The sequence below is a fragment of the Equus caballus genome, chromosome 23 (genome assembly GCF_041296265.1).
Source record: "Equus caballus isolate H_3958 breed thoroughbred chromosome 23, TB-T2T, whole genome shotgun sequence".
NCBI classification, from domain to species: domain Eukaryota; kingdom Metazoa; phylum Chordata; class Mammalia; order Perissodactyla; family Equidae; genus Equus; species Equus caballus.
Window position 1 is genome coordinate 2533504 of NC_091706.1, and position 21515 is coordinate 2555018.

The following is a 21515-nucleotide window of genomic DNA, read 5'->3' on the forward strand; positions in this document are numbered from 1 at the left end:
AGAACCACTTGGACGACTCTCCGAAATGACCTGCCGGGCATGTTGGAACCACCTCTCAGACGTGCCAGAAGATCGTGGCGGACAGTCCAGAATCACCTGTTGGGCATACGCAACCACCTCTGAGACGTACCAGAACCACGTGCCGTGCACGCCGGAACCACCTACCGGACAGACCGGAATCAACTTTTGGGCATGCCGGAACCACCAGTCAGATGTGCCAGAAACACGTGCCGGAGACGCCGGAAGCACCTGCCGAGCACGTCGCAACCACCTGCTCAACTCGCCTGAACCACCTGCCGGACACGCCAAAATCACCTGCCCGCTACACCAGCACCACTTCGGGGACAAGCCGGAATCACGTGAGGGGCATGCCGGCACAGCCTCTCAGACTGAACCTCGTGCCGGACACCACAGAACCACCTGCCGGACAGACCGGAACCACCTGCCGGACATGCCGCAACCACCGGCTCGACCCGCCGCAATGACCGCTGGACATGCAAAATCACCTGTCGGCTACGCCGGAAACACTTGGCGAACACTCCGGAATCACCTGCCGGGCATGCCGGAACCACCTCTCAGATATGCCAGAACCACGTGCCAATGACCCCGGAAGCACCTGCCGAGCACGCCGGAACCACCTGCTCGACTCGCCAGAACCACCTGCCGGACACGCAAAAATCACCTGCCGGCTACGCCACAACCAGTTGGGGAACACTTCGGAATCACCTGCCGGGCTTGCTGGAACCACCTGCCGGTCATGCCAAAATCACCTGCCAACTACGCCAGTACCACTTGGCGGACACTGTGGAAACACCTGTCGGGCCGGCCGGAACCACATCTCAGACGTGCCAGAACCATGTGCATGAGATGCTGGAACCACACCCCGAACAGACGGAAAACACCTGCCAGACCCGTCTGAACAACCTGCCGAGCACGCCGGAGCCACCTGCTCGACTCGCCGGAACCACCTACCTGACATGCCCAAATCACCAGCCGGGTATGCCAGAACCACTTGGCGGACACTCCGGAATCATCTGCCGGACATGCCGGAACCAGCTCTCAGACACACCAGAACCACGTGCCGGAGACGCCGGAAGCACCTGCCGAGCATGCCGGAGCCACCTGCTCGACTCGCCAGAAACACCTGCCGGACACGCCAAAATCACCTGCCGGGTACGCCAGAACCACCTGGCGGACACTCCGAAATCACCTGTCGCGCATGCCGGAACCACCTCTCAGACGTGCCGGAAGCACGTGCCGGACACGCCGGAATCACCTACCGGACAGACCGGAACCACCTGTCGAGCACGCCGGAGCCACCTGTTCGACTCGCTGGAACCACCTGCCGGACAGGCCAATATCAACTGCTGGCTATGCCAGAACCACCTCGGGGACGGTCCGGAATCACCTGCCAGCCATGGCGGAACCACCTCTCAGACGTACCAGAACCACCTGCCGGTGAAGCTGGAAACACGTCCTGGACAGTCTGGAACCACCTGCCGGCCAAGCCTGAACCACCTGCCAAGCACAACGGAACAACCTGCCAGACATGCCAAAATCACCTGCGTGTTATGCCAGAACCACTTGGAGGACTCTCTGGGATGACCTGCCGGGCATGACGGAACCACCTCTCAGACGTGCCAGAACCATGTGGCGGACAGTCCGGAATCACCTGTTGGGCATGCGCAACCATCTCTGAGACGTACCAGAACCACATGCCGTGCAGGCTGGACCCACCTACCGGACAGACCGGAATCACCTTTCGGGCATGCCGGAACCACCTGTCAGATGTGCCAGAAACACGTGCCGGAGATGCCGGAAGCACCTGCCAAGCACGTTGGAACCACCTGCTCAACTCGCCTGAACCTCCTGCCGGACATGCCAAAAGCACCTGCCGAGTATGCCAGAACCACTTGGCGAACACTCCGGAATCACTTGCCGGGCATGCAGGAACCACCTCTCAGACATGCCAGAACCCCGTGCCAATGACCCCGGAAGCACCAGCCGAGCACGCCGGAACCACCTGCTCGACTCGCCAGAACCACCTGCCGATCACGCAAAAATCACCTGCCGGCTACGCCACAACCAGTTGGTGAACACTTTGGAATCACCTGCCAGGCTTGCTGGAACCACCTGCCGGTCATGCCAAAATCACCTGACAACTACGCCAGTACAACTTGGCGGACACTGTGGAAACACCTGTTGGGCCGGCCGGAACCACATCTCAGACGTGCCAGAACCATGGGCATGAGATGCTGGAACCACACCCCGAACACACGGAAAACACCTGCCAGACCCGTCTGAACAACCTGCCGAGCACGCCGGAGCCACCTGCTCGACTCGCCAGAAACGCCTGCCGGACACGCCAAAATCACCTGCCGGGTATGCCAGAACCACCTGGCGGACACTACGGAATATCCTGCCGCGCATGCCGGAAGCACGTGCCAGACACGCCGGAATCACCTACCGGACAGACCGGAACCACCTGCCAAGAACACCGGAGCCACCTGTTCGACTCGCTGGAACCACCTGCCGGACAGGCCAATATCAACTGCTGGCTATGCCAGAACCACCTGGGGGACAGTCCGGGATCACCTGCCAGCCATGGCGGAACCACCTCTCAGACGTACCAGACCCACCTGCCGGAGAAGCTGGAAACACGTCCTGGACAGACTGGAACCACGTGACGGCCATGCCTGAACCACCTGCCGAGCACGGCGGAACCACCTGCCGGACACGCCAAAATCACCTGCGGGCTACGCCAGAACCACTTGGACGACTCTCCGAAATGACCTGCCGGGCATGTTGGAACCACCTCTCAGACGTGCCAGAAGCACGTGGCGGACAGTCCGGAATCACCTGTTGGGCATACGCAACCACCTCTGAGACGTACCAGAACCACGTGCCGTGCACGCCGGAACCACCTACCGGACAGACCGGAATCAACTTTTGGGCATGCCGGAACCACCAGTCAGATGTGCCAGAAACACGTGCCGGAGACGCCGGAAGCACCTGCCGAGCACGTCGCAACCACCTGCTCAACTCGCCTGAACCACCTGCCGGACACGCCAAAATCACCTGCCCGCTACACCAGCACCAATTCGGGGACAAGCCGGAATCACGTGAGGGGCATGCCGGCACAGCCTCTCAGACTGAACCTCGTGCCGGACACCACAGAACCACCTGCTGGACAGACCGGAACCACCTTCCGGACATGCCGGAACCACCGGCTCGACCCGCCGGAACGACCGCTGGACATGCAAACTCACCTGCCGGCTACGCCGGAAACACTTGGCGAACACTCCGGAATCACCTGCCGGGCATGCCGGAACCACCTCTCAGATATGCCAGAACCACGTGCCAATGACCCCGGAAGCACCTGCCGAGCACGCCGGAACCACCTGCTCGACTCGCCAGAACCACCTGCTGGACACGCAAAAATCACCTGCCGGCTACGCCACAACCAGTTGGGGAACACTTCGGAATCACCTGCCGGGCTTGCTGGAACCACCTGCCGGTCATGCCAAAATCACCTGCCAACTAAGCCAGTACCACTTGGCGGACACTGTGGAAACACCTGTCGGGCCGGCCGGAACCACATCTCAGACGTGCCAGAACCATGTGCATGAGATGCTGGAACCACACCCCGAACAGACGGAAAACACCTGCCAGACCCGTCTGAACAACCTGCCGAGCACGCCGGAGCCACCTGCTCGACTCGCCGGAACCACCTACCTGACATACCCAAATCACCAGCCGGGTATGCCAGAACCACTTGGCGGACACTCCGGAATCATCTGCCGGACATGCCGGAACCAGCTCTCAGACACACCAGAACCACGTGCCGGAGACGCCGGAAGCACCTGCCGAGCATGCCGGAGCCACCTGCTCGACTCGCCAGAAACACCTGCCGGACACGCCAAAATCACCTGCCGGGTACGCCAGAACCACCTGGCGGACACTCCGAAATCACCTGTCGCGCATGCCGGAACCACCTCTCAGACGTGCCGGAAGCACGTGCCGGACACGCCGGAATCACCTACCGGACAGACCGGAACCACCTGCCGAGCACGCCGGAGCCACCTGTTCGACTCGCTGGAACCACCTGCCAGACAGGCCAATATCAACTGCTGGCTATGCCAGAACCACCTGGGGGACGGTCCGGAATCACCTGCCAGCCATGGCGGAACCTCCTCTCAGGCGTACCAGAACCACCTGCCGGTGAAGCTGGAAACACGTCCTGGACAGTCTGGAACCACCTGCCGGCCAAGCCTGAACCACCTGCCAAGCACAACGGAACAACCTGCCAGACACGCCAAAATCACCTGCGTGTTATGCCAGAAGCACTTGGAGGACTCTCTGGGATGACCTGCCGGGCATGCCGGAACCACCTCTCAGACGTGCCAGAACCATGTGGCGGACAGTCCGGAATCACCTGTTGCGCGTGCGCAACCACCTCTTAGACGTACCAGAACCACATGCCGTGCAGGCTGGAACCACCTACCGGACAGACCGGAATCACCTTTCGGGCATGCCGGAACCACCTGTCAGATGTGCCAGAAACACGTGCCGGAGACGCCGGAAGCACCTGCCAAGCACGTTGGAACCACCTGCTCAACTCGCCTGAACCACCTGCCGGACATGCCAAAATCACCTGCCGACTATGCCAGAACCACTTGGCGAACACTCCGGAATCACTTGCCGGGCATGCAGGAACCACCTCTCAGACATGCCAGAACCCCGTGCCAATGACCCCGGAAGCACCAGCCGAGCACGCCGGAACCACCTGCTCGACTCGCCAGAACCACCTGCCGATCACGCAAAAATCACCTGCCGGCTACGCCACAACCAGTTGGTGAACACTTTGGAGTCACCTGCCAGGCTTGCTGGAACCACCTGCCAATCATGCCAAAATCACCTGCCAACTACGCCAGAACCGCTTGGCGGACACTGCGGAAACACCTGTCGGGCCGGCTGGAACCACATCTCAGACGTGCCAGAAACGTGTTCATTAGATGCTGGAACCACACCCCGAACAGATGGATACCACCTGCCAGAACCGCCTGAACCACCTGCCGAGCCCGCCGGAACCACCTGCTCGACTCACCGGTACCACCTCCCTGACACGCCAAAATCACCTGCTGGGTATGCCAGAACCACTTGGCGGACACTCCGGAATCATCTGCCGGACATGCCGGAACCAGCTCTCAGACACACCAGAACCAAGTGCCGGAGACGCAGGAAGCACCTGCCGAGCATGCCGGAGCCACCTGCTCGACTCGTCAGAAACACCTGCCGGACACGCCAAAATCACCTGCCGGGTATGCCAGAACCACCTGGCGGACACTACGGAATATCCTGCCGCGCATGCCGGAAGCACGTGCCAGACACGCCGGAATCACCTACCGGACAGACCGGAACCACCTGCCAAGAACACCGGAGCCACCTGTTCGACTCGCTGGAACCACCTGCCGGACAGGCCAATATCAACTGCTGGCTATGCCAGAACCACCTGGGGGACAGTCCGGGATCACCTGCCAGCCATGGCGGAACCACCTCTCAGACGTACCAGAACCACCTGCCGGAGAACCTGGAAACACGTCCTGGACAGACTGGAACCACGTGACGGCCATGCCTGAACGACCTGCCGAGCACGGCGGAACCACCTGCCAGACACTCCAAAATCACCTGTGGGCTACGCCAGAACCTCTTGGACGACACTCCGAAATGACCTGCCGGGCATGTTGGAACCACCTCTCAGACGTGCCAGAAGCACGTGGCGGACATTCCGGAATCACCTGTTGGGCATACGCAACCACCTCTGAGACGTACCAGAACCACGTGCCGTGCACGCCGGAACCACCTACCGGACAGACCGGAATCAACTTTTGGGCATGCCGGAACCACCAGTCAGATGTGCCAGAAACACGTGCCGGAGACGCCGGAAGCACCTGCCGAGCACGTCGCAACCACCTGCTCAACTCGCCTGAACCACCTGCCGGACACGCCAAAATCACCTGCCCGCTACACCAGCACCACTTCGGGGACAAGCCGGAATCACGTGAGGGGCATGCCGGCACAGCCTCTCAGACTGAACCTCGTGCCGGACACCACAGAACCACCTGCCGGACAGACCGGAACCACCTGCCGGACACGCCGCAACCACTGGCTCGACCCGCCGCAACGACCGCTGGACATGCAAAATCACCTGTCGGCTACGCCGGAAACACTTGGCGAACACTCCGGAATCACCTGCCGGGCATGCCGGAACCACCTCTCAGATATGCCAGAACCACGTGCCAATGACCCCGGAAGCACCTGCCGAGCACGCCGGAACCACCTGCTCGACTCGCCAGAACCACCTGCCGATCACGCAAAAATCACCTGCCGGCTACGCCACAACCAGTTGGGGAACACTTCGGAATCACCTGCTGGGCTTGCTGGAACCACCTGCCGGTCATGCCAAAATCACCTGCCAACTACGCCAGTACCACTTGGCGGACACTGTGGAAACACCTGTCGGGCCGGCCGGAACCACATCTCAGACGTGCCAGAACCATGTGCATGAGATGCTGGAACCACACCCCGAACAGACGGAAAACACCTGCCAGACCCGTCTGAACAACCTGCCGAGCACGCCGGAGCCACCTGCTCGACTCGCCGGAACCACCTACCTGACATGCCCAAATCACCAGCCGGGTATGCCAGAACCACTTGGTGGACACTCCGGAATCATCTGCCGGACATGCCGGAACCAGCTCTCAGACACACCAGAACCACGTGCCGGAGACGCTGGAAGCACCTGCCGAGCATGCCGGAGCCACCTGCTCGACTCGCCAGAAACACCTGCCGGACACGCCAAAATCACCTGCCGGGTACGCCAGAACCACCTGGCGGACACTCCGAAATCACCTGTCGCGCATGCCGGAACCACCTCTCAGACGTGCCGGAAGCACGTGCCGGACACGCCGGAATCACCTACCGGACAGACCGGAACCACCTGCCGAGCACGCCGGAGCCACCTGTTCGACTCACTGGAACCACCTGCCGGACAGGCCAATATCAACTGCTGGCTATGCCAGAACCACCTGGGGGACGGTCCGGAATCACCTGCCAGCCATGGCGGAACCACCTCTCAGACGTACCAGAACCACCTGCCGGAGAAGCTGGAAACACGTCCTGGACAGTCTGGAACCACCTGCCGGCCAAGCCTGAACCACCTGCCAAGCACAACGGAACAACCTGCCAGACACGCCAAAATCACCTGCGTGTTATGCCAGAACCACTTGGAGGACTCTCTGGGATGACCTGCCGGGCATGCCGGAACCACCTCTCAGACGTGCCAGAACCATGTGGCGGACAGTCCGGAATCACCAGTTGGGTATGCGCAACCACCTCTGAGACGTACCAGAACCACATGCCGTGCAGGCTGGAACCACCTACCGGACAGACCGGAATCACCTTTCGGGCATGCCGGAACCACCTGTCAGATGTGCCAGAAACACGTGCCGGAGACGCCGGAAGCACCTGCCAAGCACGTTGGAACCACCTGCTCAACTCGCCTGAACCACCTGCCGGACATGCCAAAATCACCTGCCGACTATGCCAGAACCACTTGACGAACACTCCGGAATCACTTGCCGGGCATGCAGGAACCACCTCTCAGACATGCCAGAACCCCGTGCCAATGACCCCGGAAGCACCAGCCGAGCACGCCGGAACCACCTGCTCGACACGCCAGAGCCACCTGCCGATCACGCAAAAATCACCTGCCGGCTACACCACAACCAGTTGGTGAACACTTTGGAATCACCTGCCAGGCTTGCTGGAACCACCTGCCAGTCATGCCAAAATCACCTGCCAACTACGCCAGAACCGCTTGGCGGACACTGCGGAAACACCTGTCGGGCCGGCTGGAACCACATCTCAGACGTGCCAGAAACGTGTTCATGAGATGCTGGAACCACACCCCGAACAGACGGATACCACCTGCCAGAACCGCCTGAACCACCTGCTGAGCACGCCGGAACCACCTGCTCGACTCACCGGTACCACCTCCCTGACACGCCAAAATCACCTGCTGGGTATGCCAGAACCACTTGGCGGACACTCCGGAATCATCTGCCGGACATGCCGGAACCAGCTCTCAGACACACCAGAACCAAGTGCCGGAGACGCCAGAAGCACCTGCCGAGCATGCCGGAGCCACCTGCTCCACTCGCCGGAAACACCTGCCGGACACGCCAAAATCACCTGCCGGGTATGCCAGAACCACCTGGCGGACACTACGGAATCACCTGCCGCGCATGCTGGAACCACCTCTCAGACGTGCCGGAAGCACGTGCCGGACACGCCGGAAACACCTACCGGACAGACCGGAACCACCTGCCAAGAACGCCGGAGCCACCTGTTCGACTCGCTGGAACCACCTGCCGGACAGGCCAATATCACCTGCTGGCTATGCCAGAACCACCTCGGGGACAGTCCGGGATCACCTGCCAGCCATGGCGGAACCACCTCTCAGACGTACCAGAACCACCTGCCGGAGAACCTGGAAAGACGTCCTGGACAGACTGGAACCACGTGACGGCCATGCCTGAACCACCTGCCGAGCACGGCGGAACCACCTGCCGGACACGCCAAAATCACCTGCGGGCTACGCCAGAACCACTTGGACGACTCTCCGAAATGACCTGCCGGGCATGTTGGAACCACCTCTCAGACGTGCCTGAAGCACGTGGCGGACAGTCCGGAATCACCTGTTGGGCATACGCAGCCACCTATGAGACGTACCAGAACCACGTGCCGTGCACGCCGGAACCACCTACCGGACAGACCGGAATCAACTTTTGGGCATGCCGGAACCACCAGTCAGATGTGCCAGAAACACGTGCCGGAGACGCCGGAAGCACCTGCCGAGCACGTCACAACCACCTGCTCAACTCGCCTGAACCACCTGCCGGACACGCCAAAATCACCTGCCCGCTACACCAGCACCACTTCGGGGACAAGCCGGAATCACGTGAGGGGCATGCCGGCACAGCCTCTCAGACTGAACCTCGTGCCGGACACCACAGAACCACCTGCCGGACAGACAGGAACCACCTGCCGGACACGCCGCAACCACCGGCTCGACCCGCCGCAACGACCGCTGGACATGCAAAATCACCTGTCGGCTACGCCGGAAACACTTGGCGAACACTCCGGAATCACCTGCCGGGCATGCCGGAACCACCTCTCAGATATGCCAGAACCACGTGCCAATGACCCCGGAAGCACCTGCCGAGCACGCCGGAACCACCTGCTCGACTCGCCAGAACCACCTGCCGGACACTCAAAAATCACCTGCCGGCTACGCCACAACCAGTTGGGGAACACTTCGGAATCACCTGCCGGGCTTGCTGGAACCACCTGCCGGTCATGCCAAAATCACCTGCCAGCTACGCCAGTACGACTTGGCGGACACTGTGGAAACACCTGTCGGGGCGACCGGAACCACATCTCAGACGTGCCAGAACCATGTGCATGAGATGCTGGAACCACACCCCGAACAGACGGAAAACACCTGCCAGACCCGTCTGAACAACCTGCCGAGCACGCCGGAGCCACCTGCTCGACTCGCCGGAACCACCTACCTGACATACCCAAATCACCAGCCGGGTATGCCAGAACCACTTGGCGGACACTCCGGAATCATCTGCCGGACATGCCGGAACCAGCTCTCAGACACACCAGAACCACGTGCCGGAGACGCCGGAAGCACCTGCCGAGCATGCCGGAGCCACCTGCTCGACTCGCCAGAAACACCTGCCGGACACGCCAAAATCACCTGCCGGGTACGCCAGAACCACCTGGCGGACACTCCGAAATCACCTGTCGCGCATGCCGGAACCACCTCTCAGACGTGCCGGAAGCACGTGCCGGACACGCCGGAATCACCTACCGGACAGACCGGAACCACCTGCCGAGCACGCCGGAGCCACCTGTTCGACTCGCTGGAACCACCTGCCAGACAGGCCAATATCAACTGCTGGCTATGCCAGAACCACCTGGGGGACGGTCCGGAATCACCTGCCAGCCATGGCGGAACCTCCTCTCAGGCGTACCAGAACCACCTGCCGGAGAAGCTGGAAACACGTCCTGGACAGTCTGGAACCACCTGCCGGCCAAGCCTGAACCACCTGCCAAGCACAACGGAACAACCTGCCAGACACGCCAAAATCACCTGCGTGTTATGCCAGAACCACTTGGAGGACTCTCTGGGATGACCTGCCGGGCATGCCGGAACCACCTCTCAGACGTGCCAGAACCATGTGGCGGACAGTCCGGAATCACCTGTTGCGCGTGCGCAACCACCTCTGAGACGTACCAGAACCACATGCCGTGCAGGCTGGAACCACCTACCGGACAGACCGGAATCACCTTTCGGGCATGCCGGAACCACCTGTCAGATGTGCCAGAAACACGTGCCGGAGACGCCGGAAGCACCTGCCAAGCACGTTGGAACCACCTGCTCAACTCGCCTGAACCACCTGCCGGACATGCCAAAATCACCTGCCGACTATGCCAGAACCACTTGGCGAACACTCCGGAATCACTTGCCGGGCATGCAGGAACCACCTCTCAGACATGCCAGAACCCCGTGCCAATGACCCCGGAAGCACCAGCCGAGCACGCCGGAACCACCTGCTCGACTCGCCAGAACCACCTGCCGATCACGCAAAAATCACCTGCCGGCTACGCCACAACCAGTTGGTGAACACTTTGGAGTCACCTGCCAGGCTTGCTGGAACCACCTGCCAATCATGCCAAAATCACCTGCCAACTACGCCAGAACCGCTTGGCGGACACTGCGGAAACACCTGTCGGGCCGGCTGGAACCACATCTCAGACGTGCCAGAAACGTGTTCATTAGATGCTGGAACCACACCCCGAACAGATGGATACCACCTGCCAGAACCGCCTGAACCACCTGCCGAGCCCTCCGGAACCACCTGCTCGACTCACCGGTACCACCTCCCTGACACGCCAAAATCACCTGCTGGGTATGCCAGAACCACTTGGCGGACACTCCGGAATCATCTGCCGGACATGCCGGAACCAGCTCTCAGACACACCAGAACCAAGTGCCGGAGACGCAGGAAGCACCTGCCGAGCATGCCGGAGCCACCTGCTCGACTCGTCAGAAACACCTGACGGACACGCCAAAATCACCTGCCGGGTATGCCAGAACCACCTGGCGGACACTACGTAATCACCTGCCGCGCATGCCGCAAGCACGTGCCAGACACGCCGGAATCACCTACCGGACAGACCGGAACCACCTGCCAAGAACGCCGGAGCCACCTGTTCGACTCGCTGGAACCACCTGCCGGACAGGCCAATATCACCTGCTGGCTATGCCAGAACCACCTCGGGGACAGTCCGGGATCACCTGCCAGCCATGGCGGAACCACCTCTCAGACGTACCAGAACCACCTGCCGGAGAACCTGGAAACACGTCCTGGACAGACTGGAACCACGTGACGGCCATGCCTGAACCACCTGCCGAGCACGGCGGAACCACCTGCCGGACACGCCAAAATCACCTGCGGGCTACGCCAGAACCACTTGGACGACTCTCCGAAATGACCTGCCGGGCATGTTGGAACCACCTCTCAGACGTGCCTGAAGCACGTGGCGGACAGTCCGGAATCACCTGTTGGGCATACGCAACCACCTCTGAGACGTACCAGAACCACGTGCCGTGCACGCCGGAACCACCTACCGGACAGACCGGAATCAACTTTTGGGCATGCCGGAACCACCAGTCAGATGTGCCAGAAACACGTGCCGGAGACGCCGGAAGCACCTGCCGAGCACGTCGCAACCACCTGCTCAACTCGCCTGAACCACCTGCCGGACACGCCAAAATCACCTGCCCGCTACACCAGCACCACTTCGGGGACAAGCCGGAATCACGTGAGGGGCATGCCGGCACAGCCTCTCAGACTGAACCTCGTGCCGGACACCACAGAACCACCTGCCGGACAGACCGGAACCACCTGCCGGACACGCCGCAACCACTGGCTCGACCCGCCGCAACGACCGCTGGACATGCAAAATCACCTGCCGGCTACGCCGGAAACACTTGGCGAACACTCCGGAATCACCTGCCGGGCATGCCGGAACCACCTCTCAGATATGCCAGAACCACGTGCCAATGACCCCGGAAGCACCTGCCGAGCACGCCGGAACCACCTGCTCGACTCGCCAGAACCACCGGCCGGACACTCAAAAATCACCTGCCGGCTACGCCACAACCAGTTGGGGAACACTTCGGAATCACCTGCCGGGCTTGCTGGAACCACCTGCCGGTCATGCCAAAATCACCTGCCAACTACGCCAGTACCACTTGGCGGACACTGTGGAAACGCCTGTCGGGCCGGCCGGAACCACATCTCAGACGTGCCAGAACCATGTGCATGAGATGCTGGAACCACACCCCGAACAGACGGAAAACACCTGCCAGACCCGTCTGAACAACCTGCCGAGCACGCCGGAGCCACCTGCTCGACTCGCCGGAACCACCTACCTGACATGCCCAAATCACCAGCCGGGTATGCCAGAACCACTTGGCGGACACTCCGGAATCATCTGCCGGACATGCCGGAACCAGCTCTCAGACACACCAGAACCACGTGCCGGAGACGCCGGAAGCACCTGCCGAGCATGCCGGAGCCACTTGCTCGACTCGCCAGAAACACCTGCCGGACACGCCAAAATCACCTGCCGGGTACGCCAGAACCACCTGGCGGACACTCCGAAATCACCTGTCGCGCATGCCGGAACCACCTCTCAGACGTGCCGGAAGCACGTGCCGGACACGCCGGAATCACCTACCGGACAGACCGGAACCACCTGCCGAGCACGCCGGAGCCACCTGTTCGACTCGCTGGAACCACCTGCCGGACAGGCCAATATCAACTGCTGGCTATGCCAGAACCACCTGGGGGACGGTCCGGAATCACCTGCCAGCCATGGCGGAACCACCTCTCAGACGTACCAGAACCACCTGCTGGAGAAGCTGGAAACACGTCCTGGACAGTCTGGAACCACCTGCCGGCCAAGCCTGAACCACCTGCCAAGCACAACGGAACAACCTGCCAGACACGCCAAAATCACCTGCGTGTTATGCCAGAACCACTTGGAGGACTCTCTGGGATGACCTGCCGGGCATGCCGGAACCACCTCTCAGACGTGCCAGAACCATGTGGCGGACAGTCCGGAATCACCTGTTGCGCGTGCGCAACCACCTCTGAGACGTACCAGAACCACATGCCGTGCAGGCTGGAACCACCTACCGGACAGACCGGAATCACCTTTCGGGCATGCCGGAACCACCTGTCAGATGTGCCAGAAACACGTGCCGGAGACGCCGGAAGCACCTGCCAAGCACGTTGGAACCACCTGCTCAACTCGCCTGAACCACCTGCCGGACATGCCAAAATCACCTGCCGACTATGCCAGAACCACTTGGCGAACACTCCGGAATCACTTGCCGGGCATGCAGGAACCACCTCTCAGACATGCCAGAACCCCGTGCCAATGACCCCGGAAGCACCAGCCGAGCACGCCGGAACCACCTGCTCGACTCGCCAGAACCACCTGCCAGTCATGCCAAAATCACCTGCCAACTACGCCAGAACCGCTTGGCGGACACTGCGGAAACACCTGTCGGGCCGGCTGGAACCACATCTCAGACGTGCCAGAAACGTGTTCATGAGATGCTGGAACCACACCCCGAACAGACGGATACCACCTGCCAGAACCGCCTGAACCACCTGCTGAGCACGCCGGAACCACCTGCTCGACTCACCGGTACCACCTCCCTGACACGCCAAAATCACCTGCTGGGTATGCCAGAACCACTTGGCGGACACTCCGGAATCATCTGCCGGACATGCCGGAACCAGCTCTCAGACACACCAGAACCAAGTGCCGGAGACGCCGGAAGCACCTGCCGAGCATGCCGGAGCCACCTGCTCCACTCGCCGGAAACACCTGCCGGACACGCCAAAATCACCTGCCGGGTATGCCAGAACCACCTGGCGGACACTACGGAATCACCTGCCGCGCATGCTGGAACCACCTCTCAGACGTGCCGGAAGCACGTGCCGGACACGCCGGAAACACCTACCGGACAGACCGGAACCACCTGCCAAGAACGCCGGAGCCACCTGTTCGACTCGCTGGAACCACCTGCCGGACAGGCCAATATCAACTTCTGGCTATGCCAGAAACACCTCGGGGACAGTCCGGGATCACCTGCCAGCCATGGCGGAACCACCTCTCAGACGTACCAGAACCACCTGCCGGAGAAGCTGGAAAAACGTCATGGACAGACTGGAACCACGTGACGGCCATGCCTGAACCACCTGCCGAGCACGGCGGAACCACCTGCCGGACACGCCAAAATCAACTGCGGGCTATGCCAGAACCACTTGGACGACTCTCCGAAATGACCTGCCGGGCATGTTGGAACCACCTCTCAGACGTGCCTGAAGCACGTGGCGGACAGTCCGGAATCACCTGTTGGGCATACGCAACCACCTCTGACACGTACCAGAACCACGTGCCGTGCACGCCGGAACCACCTACCGGACAGACCGGAATCAACTTTTGGGCATGCCGGCACCACCAGTCAGATGTGCCAGAAACACGTGCCGGAGACGCCGGAAGCACCTGCCGAGCACGTCGCAACCACCTGCTCAACTCGCCTGAACCACCTGCCGGACACGCCAAAATCACCTGCCCGCTACACCAGCACCACTTCGGGGACAAGCCGGAATCACGTGAGGGGCATGCCGGGACAGCCTCTCAGACTGAACCTCGTGCCGGACACCACAGAACCACCTGCCGGACAGACCGGAACCACCTGCCGGACACGCCGGAACCACCGGCTCGACCCGCCGGAACGACCGCTGGACATGCAAAATCACCTGTCGGCTACGCCGGAAACGCTTGGCGAACACTCCGGAATCACCTGCCGGGCATGCCGGAACCACCTCTCAGATATGCCAGAACCACGTGCCAATGACCCCGGAAGCACCTGCCGAGCACGCCAGAACCACCGGCTCGAATCGCTAGAACCACCTGCCGGACACGCAGAAATCACCTGCTGGCTACGCCACAACCAGTTGGGGAACACTTCGGAATCACCTGCCGGGCTTGCTGGAACCACCTGCCGGTCATGCCAAAATCACCTGCCAACTACGCCAGTACCACTTGGCGGACACTGTGGAAACACCTGTCGGGCCGGCCGGAACCACATCTCAGACGTGCCAGAACCATGTGCATGAGATGCTGGAACCACACCCCGAACAGACGGAAAACACCTGCCAGACCCGTCTGAACAACCTGCCGAGCACGCCGGAGCCACCTGCTCGACTCGCCGGAACCACCTACCTGACATGCCCAAATCACCAGCCGGGTATGCCAGAACCACTTGGCGGACACTCCGGAATCATCTGCCGGACATGCCGGAACCAGCTCTCAGACACACCAGAACCACGTGCCGGAGACGCCGGAAGCACCTGCCGAGCATGCCGGAGCCACCTGCTCGACTCGCCAGAAACACCTGCCGGACACGCCAAAATCACCTGCCGGGTACGCCAGAACCACCTGGCGGACACTCCGAAATCACGTGTTGCGCATGCCGGAACCAACTCTCAGACGTGCCGGAAGCACGTGCCGGACACGCCGGAATCACCTACCGGACAGACCGGAACCACCTGCCGAGCACGCCGGAGCCACCTGTTCGACTCGCTGGAACCACCTGCCGGACAGGCCAATATCAACTGCTGGCTATGCCAGAACCACCTCGGGGACGGTCCGGAATCACCTGCCAGCCTTGGCGGAACCACCTCTCAGACGTACCAGAACCACCTGCCGGTGAAGCTGGAAACACGTCCTGGACAGTCTGGAACCACCTGCCGGCCAAGCCTGAACCACCTGCCAAGCACAACGGAACAACCTGCCAGACATGCCAAAATCACCTGCGTGTTATGCCAGAACCACTTGGAGGACTCTCTGGGATGACCTGCCGGGCATGACGGAACCACCTCTCAGACGTGCCAGAACCATGTGGCGGACAGTCCGGAATCACCTGATGGGCATGCGCAACCACCTCTGAGACGTACCAGAACCACATGCCGTGCAGGCTGGACCCACCTACCGGACAGACCGGAATCACCTTTCAGGCATGCCGGAACCACCTGTCAGATGTGCCAGAAACACGTGCCGGAGACGCCGGAAGCACCTGCCAAGCACGTTGGAACCACCTGCTCAACTCGCCTGAACCACCTGCCGGACATGCCAAAAGCACCTGCTGAGTATGCCAGAACCACTTGGCGAACACTCCGGAATCACTTGCCGGGCATGCAGGAACCACCTCTCAGACATGCCAGAACCCCGTGCCAATGACCCCGGAAGCACCAGCCGAGCACGCCGGAACCAGCTGCTCGACTCGCCAGAACCACCTGCCGATCACGCAAAAATCACCTGCCGGCTACGCCACAACCAGTTGGTGAACACTTTGGAATCACCTGCCAGGTTTGCTGGAACCACCTGCCGGTCATGCCAAAATCACCTGACAACTACGCCAGTACAACTTGGCGGACACTGTGGAAACACCTGTGGGGCCTGCCGGAACCACATCTCAGACGTGCCAGAACCATGTGCATGAGATGCTGGAACCACACCCCGAACAGACGGAAAACACCTGCCAGACCCGTCTGAACAACCTGCCGAGCACGCCGGAGCCACCTGCTCGACTCGCCAGAAACACCTGCTGGACACGCCAAAATCACCTGCGGGGTATGCCAGAACAACCTGGCGGACACTACGGAATATCCTGCCGCGCATGCCGGAAGCACGTGCCAGACACGCTGGAATCACCTACCGGACAGACCGGAACCACCTGCCAAGAACACCGGAGCCACCTGTTCGACTCGCTGGAACCACCTGCCGGACAGGCCAATATCAACTGCTGGCTATGCCAGAACCACCTGGGGGACAGTCCGGGATCACCTGCCAGCCATGGCGGAACCACCTCTCAGACGTACCAGAACCACCTGCCGGAGAACCTGGAAACACGTCCTGGACAGACTGGAACCACGTGACGGCCATGCCTGAACGACCTGCCGAGCACGGCGGAACCACCTGCCAGACACTCCAAAATCACCTGTGGGCTACGCCAGAACCTCTTGGACGACACTCCGAAATGACCTGCCGGGCATGTTGGAACCACCTCTCAGACGTGCCAGAAGCACGTGGCGGACAGTCCGGAATCACCTGTTGGGCATACGCAACCACCTCTGAGACGTACCAGAACCACGTGCCGTGCACGCCGGAACCACCTACCGGACAGACCGGAATCAACTTTTGGGCATGCCGGAACCACCAGTCAGATGTGCCAGAAACACGTGCCGGAGACGCCGGAAGCACCTGCCGAGCACGTCGCAACCACCTGCTCAACTCGCCTGAACCACCTGCCGGACACGCCAAAATCACCTGCCCGCTACACCAGCACCACTTCGGGGACAAGCCGGAATCACGTGAGGGGCATGCCGGCACAGCCTCTCAGACTGAACCTCGTGCCGGACACCACAGAACCACCTGCCGGACAGACCGGAACCACCTGCCGGACACGCCGCAACCACCGGCTCGACCCGCCGCAACGACCGCTGGACATGCAAAATCACCTGTCGCCTACGCCGGAAACACTTGGCGAACACTCCGGAATCACCTGCCGGGCATGCCGGAACCACCTCTCAGATATGCCAGAACCACGTGCCAATGACCCCGGAAGCACCTGCCGAGCACGACGGAACCACCTGCTCGACTCGCCAGAACCACCTGCCGGACACGCAAAAATCACCTGCCGGCTACGCCACAACCAGTTGGGGAACACTTCGGAATCACCTGCTGGGCTTGCTGGAACCACCTGCCGGTCATGCCAAAATCACCTGCCAGCTACGCCAGTACGACTTGGCGGACACTGTGGAAACACCTGTCGGGGCGACCGGAACCACATCTCAGACGTGACAGAACCATGTGCATGAGATGCTGGAACCACACCCCGAACAGACGGAAAACACCTGCCAGACCCGTCTGAACAACCTGCCGAGCACGCCGGAGCCACCTGCTCGACTCGCCGGAACCACCTACCTGACATGCCCAAATCACCAGCCGGGTATGCCAGAACCACTTGGCGGACACTCCGGAATCATCTGCCGGACACGCCGGAACCAGCTCTCAGACACACCAGAACCACGTGCCGGAGACACCGGAAGCACCTGCCGAGCATGCCGGAGCCACCTGCTCGACTCGCCAGAAACACCTGCCGGACACGCCAAAATCACCTGCCGGGTACGCCAGAACCACCTGGCGGACACTCCGAAATCACCTGTCGCGCATGCCGGAACCACCTCTCAGACGTGCCGGAAGCAAGTGCCGGACACGCAGGAATCACCTACCGGACAGACCGGAACCACCTGCCAAGCACGCCGGAGCCACCTGTTCGACTCGCTGGAACCACCTGCCGGACAGGCCAATATCACCTGCTGGCTATGCCAGAACCACCTGGGGGACGGTCCGGAATCACCTGCCAGCCATGGCGGAACCACCTCTCAGACGTACCAGAACCACCTGCCGGAGAAGCTGGAAACACGTCCTGGACAGTCTGGAACCACCTGCCGGCCAAGCCTGAACCACCTGCCAAGCACAACGGAACAACCTGCCAGACACGCCAAAATCAACTGCGTGCTATGCCAGACCCACTTGGAGGGCTCTCTGGGATGACCTGCCGGGCATGCCGGAACCACCTCTCAGACGTGCCAGAACCATGTGGCGGACAGTCCGGAATCACCTGTTGGGCATGCGCAACCACCTCTGAGACGTACCAGAACCACATGCCGTGCAGGCTGGAACCACCTACCGGACAGACCGGAATCACCTTTCGGGCATGCCGGAACCACCTGTCAGATGTGCCAGAAACACGTGCCGGAGACGCCGGAAGCACCTGCCAAGCACGTTGGAACCACCTGCTCAACTCGCCTGAACCACCTGCCGGACATGCCAAAATCACCTGCCGACTATGCCAGAACCACTTGGCGAACACTCCGGAATCACTTGCCGGGCATGCAGGAACCACCTCTCAGACATGCCAGAACCCCGTGCCAATGACCCCGGAAGCACCAGCCGAGCACGCCGGAACCACCTGCTCGACTCGCCAGAACCACCTGCCGATCACGCAAAAATCACCTGCCGGCTACGCCACAACCAGTTGGTGAACACTTTGGAATCACCTGCCAGGCTTGCTGGAACCACCTGCCAGTCATGCCAAAATCACCTGCCAACTACGCCAGAACCGCTTGGCGGACACTGCGGAAACACCTGTCGGGCCGGCTGGAACCACATCTCAGACGTGCCAGAAACGTGTTCATGAGATGCTGGAACCACACCCCGAACAGACGGATACCACCTGCCAGAACCGCCTGAACCACCTGCTGAGCACGCCGGAACCACCTGCTCGACTCACAGGTACCACCTCCCTGACACGCCAAAATCACCTGCTGGGTATGCCAGAACCACTTGGCGGACACTCCGGAATCATCTGCCGGACATGCCGGAACCAGCTCTCAGACACACCAGAACCAAGTGCCGGAGACGCCGGAAGCACCTGCCGAGCATGCCGGAGCCACCTGCTCCACTCGCCAGAAACACCTGCCGGACACGCAAAAATCACCTGCCGGGTATGCCAGAACCACCTGGCGGACACTACGGAATCACCTGCCGCGCATGCCGGAACCACCTCTCAGACGTGCCGGAAGCACGTGCCGGACACGCCGGAAACACCTACCGGACAGACCGGAACCACCTGCCAAGAGCGCCGGAGCCACCTGTTCGACTCGCTGGAACCACCTGCCGGACAGGCCAATATCAACTGCTGGCTATGCCAGAACCACCTGGGGGACAGTCCGGGATCACCTGCCAGCCATGGCGGAACCACCTCTCAGACGTACCAGAACCACCTGCCGGAGAAGCTGGAAACACGTCCTGGACAGACTGGAACCACGTGAAGGCCATGCCTGAACCACCTGCCGAGCACGGCGGAACCACCTGCCGGACACGCCAAAATCACCTGCGGGCTACGCCAGAACCACTTGGACGACTCTCCGAAATGACCTGCCGGGCATGTTGGAACCACCTCTCAGACGTGCCAGAAGCACGTGGCGGACAGTCCGGAATCACCTGTTGGGCATGCACAACCACCTCTGAGACGTACCAGAACCACATGCCGTGCACGCCGGAACCACCTACCGGACAGACCGGAATCCACTTTTGGGCATCCCGGAACCACCAGTCAGATGTGCCAGAAACACGTGCCGGAGACGCCGGAAGCACCTGCCGAGCACGTCGCAACCACCTGCTCAACTCGCCTGAACCACCTGCCGGACACGCCAAAATCACCTGCCCGCTACACCAGCACCACTTCGGGGACAAGCCGGAATCACGTGAGGGGCATGCCGGCACAGCCTCTCAGACTGAACCTAGTGCCGGACACCACAGAACCACCTGCCGGACAGACCGGAACCACCTGCCAGACACGCCGGAACCACCGGCTCGACCCGCCGGAACGACCGCTGGACATGCAAAATCACCTGCCGGCTACGCCGCAAACACTTGGCGAACACTCCGGAATCACCTGCCGGGCATGCCGGAACCACCTCTCAGATATGCCAGAACCACGTGCCAATGACCCCGGAAGCACCTGCCGAGCACGCCGGAACCACCTGCTCGACTCGCCAGAACCACCTGCCGGACACGCAAAAATCACCTGCCGGCTACGCCACAACCAGTTGGGGAACACTTCGGAATCACCTGCCGGGCTTGCTGGAACCACCTGCCGGTCATGCCAAAATCACCTGCCAACTACGCCAGTACCACTTGGCGGACACTGTGGAAACACCTGTCGGGCCGGCCGGAACCACATCTCAGACGTGCCAGAACCATGTGCATGAGATGCTGGAACCACACCCCGAACAGACGGAAAACACCTGCCAGACCCGTCTGAACAACCTGCCGAGCACGCCGGAGCCACCTGCTCGACTCGCCGGAACCACCTACCTGACATGCCCAAATCACCAGCCGGGTATGCCAGAACCACTTGGCGGACACTCCGGAATCATCTGCCGGACATGCCGGAACCAGCTCTCAGACACACCAGAACCACGTGCCGGAGACGCCGGAAGCACCTGCCGAGCATGCCGGAGCCACCTGCTCGACTCGCCAGAAACACCTGCCGGACACGCCAAAATCACCTGCCGGGTACGCCAGAACCACCTGGCGGACACTCCGAAATCACCTGTCGCGCATGCCGGAACCACCTCTCAGACGTGCCGGAAGCACGTGCCGGACACGCCGGAAACACCTACCGGACAGACCGGAACCACCTGCCGAGCACGCCGGAG